The 4,519-nt window shown below is 33.5% G+C and overlaps 1 pseudogene; it reads left to right on the forward strand.

Annotated features, from left to right (window-relative positions):
- The first annotated feature begins 271 nt into the window (after positions 1-271).
- Positions 272-1,201, forward strand: LOC109678106 (olfactory receptor 8B3-like; annotated as a pseudogene).
- The last annotated feature ends 3,318 nt before the right edge of the window (positions 1,202-4,519 follow it).

A 4,519-nucleotide genomic window follows, 5' to 3' on the forward strand; every position in this document is an offset into this window, starting at 1 on the left:
TGGACTTGGTTCTGTAACTTATTTTGTGGTTGCTCTTTACTGAAGATGAAAGCATCTTGAGTCTTAGCTTTCAAGACTCAAAAAAAGGAAAAGACAATGTCACTCTGAATCCTGGTAGCATTAAAACTAGATCCTCTGGATTCCAGTTGCTTATTTTCAGACATTCCCAGCAGCAGATCAATACACTTGTGGGAGAAGATATTGTTGGAAGATCTTGGTTTTCCTCTAATGTCACCATTTTTCCTGTTTGCACAGATTCTCTAACAAAACAATGGGTTCTACAAATGACTCCTTCATGAATGCATTCATTCTGGTGGGGTTAACAGATCAGCCTTACCTCAAAATACCATTATTCTTCCTGTTTCTAGTAATGTATGTAGTCACTGCATTGGTAAACTCAGGCTTGATAATTCTAATTGTGCTGAATTCCCACCTTCACACACCCATGTACTTTTTCCTTTTTAACTTGTCCTCCATAAACCTCTGTTATTCTTCTGTGATTACACCCAAAATGCTGATGAACTTCATATTAAGCAAGAATATTATCTCTCACATGAGATGTATGACTCAGCTTTACTTTTTTTGTTTTTTATCATTTCTGAATGCTGTGTGCTAACCTCCATGGCTTATGATTGCTATGTAGCAATCTGCAATCTACTTTTGTGTAACACTGCCATGTTCCCTAAAGTTTGTTCCTACCTTATACTTGGTTCATACCTGGTGGCATTTGCTGGAGCCATGGTCCACTGGATGCATTCTGAGACTGACTTTCTGTTATTCAAACACCATCAACCACTATTTCTGTGATGTCCTCCCATTGCTCCAGCTCTCGTGCACCAGCACCTATGTCAATGAGGTGGAGATTTTCATTATAACAGACATCAACATAATTGTGCCCAGTCTTACTGTCTTTATCTCTTACAGTTTTATTGTTTCAAGCATCCTCAAAATAAGGTCAACTGAAGGCAGGTCCAAAGACTTTAGCACTTGCAGGTCCCATATAATTGCTATTTCTCTGTTCTTTGGATAATGTGCATTTATATATCTCAAGCCCTCCACAACTGGGTCTATGGATGAAGGGAAAATCTCATCTGTCCTTTATACCATTGTGGTTCCCATGATGAACCCCTTAATTTAGAGTTTGAGGAACAAAGATGTTAGACTTGTTCTGAGGAAAACCCTGAACAGAATTAAGTTTTGATCAAATGCCAAATCCCTCTGTGCCTGTAGTTAGGGAGAAACTGTGTGTTTAATTAATAGAACTTTAATGACAGCTTTCTTATCTAATACCTGTCTTATTGTGTGGAGGGAAATTTGGGCATTGTCATGTTTTCAGTGTTTTTTTAGTAGGTTTTCTCTGTTTCTATACCATTCACAATTTCTCCTCTTCCCATTTACCCTGTTCAAAATAACAATTAGGGAGCTATTGTTTTCCTTCTTATTCACTGTCATTATGGTCTTGATAAAAGAAAATAATGAATGGCTCTGTCAATGATTAAAGTAATATTAGACAAGAAAATTCTTTAACTTAAAGTTACTTTAAGTGTGAGTCAAGCAGTTGATTTTTCTCCTGTCTTTCCATTCTCCACTGGGCAAGAATGTAATTTTTTAATTTCAATTTTTCACTATTCAGATATTTACACAAAGACTATTACATGTAATCCACCTTGTAGTTATGAATACTTTGTATTAAACACTTATGTCAGTTTGTTTACCTTGCATTGTTAAACTAATACATACTCTATTTCAGAATTATATTTATCATATGAACAGAATACTGAAACTCAGAGAGTTTAATACTTTATTTAGAATCATAAAATTCCTTAAATAAAAAGTCCATAAGAAACTGTTATTCACCTGATTTGAAGTATATAACTCTTTATTATATTTTGTTAATTTCTGTTTATTAATTTTACTTCATTAAACACAAAATATGAGTCAACATTTCCACTTTGAAATTTCAATGTGCTTCATTCCTGGTTTATATATACATCCATCTAAGGGTTTTTGTTGCATTACTTTTCATGTTCAAGGTAATCTTTCTTTGGGAAAGAGGAAGCCTATTGCACCAATGTAGTAGGAAGATGATTGGCTCAAGCTAAGAGCTACCATTTCTTGAAAAGAGAACATGAAATGTTTCATGGTCTTTTAATTGAGAAAGTAGATGCTTGGAAGAGAATGAAACTCAAAAACTGGAACTATCTATTATCTTGTGCTTATAGAAAGATGAAGCAGGGTCCCATAGCAAATAGTTGATGTGACAAATCATTTCATCAAATACAAGAATCGAGATTTCAGTGTGTGTGTGTGTGTGTGTGTATGTATGTGTTGTAGTATAAGAATTCAGTGTAAAGAGGTATGGAGAGAGGAGTTGAATTAAGATTGGATGTTGAAGAGGTCAAAGACATAGACATGAAAGCCCCTTTTTAATGTCTGACTTCATAATTCCTCAACCACAGTGCACCTGGTTATGATCATCCCAAAATTAATCCTAAACAAAAATCATAGCATGGTTAGAAAAAATTCTTGTTATATGAATTCAAGGAATAATCAGAGAATGTTTTTCCCTATTTTTAAACTAGGATGACCATTTTCTTTTATAGAGTGAATAGTCCAAGCTTTCTCAATAATGTGAAATATCCCTTTCCTTGTACACTGTCTAGTAGAATACCATGGCTTCTAGTATAACTCTCAACTTTTAAAATGTCAGTAGAATTAGATTTTCTCTGATAATTTCTTTACTGCCATTCACATAAGAACAACAAAAACAAACATATAAACAAAAAAACAGGATAACTCTATGTAGTGCATGTAAACATCCCGAGTTGGTTACCTTCCCTTTGAAAAAAACATACAAAAAGATAGAGCTTATATTTCTAAATAAATCAGCTAGGTTGCCTCTTTTCCAGACATGTAGCTTTTAACTTTTACAAAGTACATTTAAAATTTTTAAATTAATCTTTAAAAATTTTAAAATATGAGATTTAATTTTAAAAAGAATTTTATTACTCTAAAAATGAAGCAGACTTTGTTTTGGGCTATTATACATATGGGTGCTTACAAAACATCACTGATGTGGATTAAACTAGTTGTTAAATGTAAAAATTTGCTGCTGACCGTGAGGCAAGGAAAAACCATCAGCAGTAGTAATTTCTATAGATCAAGCTTATGCCTTTCAATTTATTGATAAGCAAATATAAAATAAGTATAAAATAATAATTCCTGCATTCTAATTAGTGAGTAGACCTGTGAAATGCAGAATACTAAGGGCATTTTCTGGATAGTTTTCTGATTTGACTATTTTGGGTTTGCTTGTATCATTTTTATTATATTTATGTTGTGAGACATTTTTATTTACTAAAACCATGGCTTTCATTCCTTGACTTTTAGAAGTAGATCAATTTTGTATGAATTTTATAAATCCTGAGAGATTTAGAATAATAACACCAACTTCCAGTCCCAGCCTCTATCACTTTTAAGTTGTGCTTGGGACAAGGCATGAGCATTTGTGAACATCAGGCCCATCTGTGATGTGGGAATGCAGATTCCCTTCCTCACTGATCTCGTAGGTCTTCCCTGAGAAGTACAGAGACTGTCAGATAAGATGGTACAGAGGAAACTGCACAACACTCCTTCTGAAGACATTGAACCATCTGCATGAATCTCTACTCTGATGGTTGGTATTGGCTAACTCACCACTCTACCACTTGAGCTACACCTTCAGTCCATTTTGCTCTGGTTATTTGGAGATAGGATCTTGCAAACTGTTTTCTCAGGCTGGCCTCAAACTGCTATCATCTCAATTTCAACCTCAAAGATAGCTATTATTATAGGCAGGAGCTACAGCACAAGGCTTTCTATATATTTTTAAATCAAAACATCGTGTTCACATGCTAAATATGCATTAAAAAGTGAGTCCAACTCCTAAAGCAGAATAGATTATCATAGTCAAATAGATAAGCATTTGTAAATACTTTAGAAACTGCACAATGGATAAATATAAAACATGGTCTTGAATTAAATTTTATTTAAACAAACAAAGTTTATAGCTTTTTTTGGCAAATATAGAAAATTTCTATCTCTAGGTCATTCATTAATTTCACCCTTTCTACCCACTCATTTTTGACTTAGAATGGTGGCATTATAATTAATGCATACCTCTAAAACAAGGTCAGTATCCACATAACAATTCACTTCCTGAGACACACAAGGTATATCAAAATGAGGAAGATATTGAAGAAGAAATTTTAAAGAAAATGAATTGAATTGTCTTCTATCTTCTGCTTTCTGTGGTAGACTTGTCTGTATGAAAATATTCAAGCACCAGGCCCATTACTGGGGAGAATAAGCATATTTGTTGGGTTCATGAACCTAATGATTCTTGTAACTACATTTTCTTTCATTTTAAATAAAATACATTATTTAATCATTTGTTTTTAAGAAACAGTCTCAAAAAATATTTTATAACCAGATAAATTAAATTTTCACAGCCTCACAATTGCTCTACTCCATTCAGATG

Source organism: Castor canadensis, chromosome 2 (assembly GCF_047511655.1).
Source record: "Castor canadensis chromosome 2, mCasCan1.hap1v2, whole genome shotgun sequence".
NCBI classification, from domain to species: Eukaryota; Metazoa; Chordata; class Mammalia; order Rodentia; family Castoridae; genus Castor; species Castor canadensis.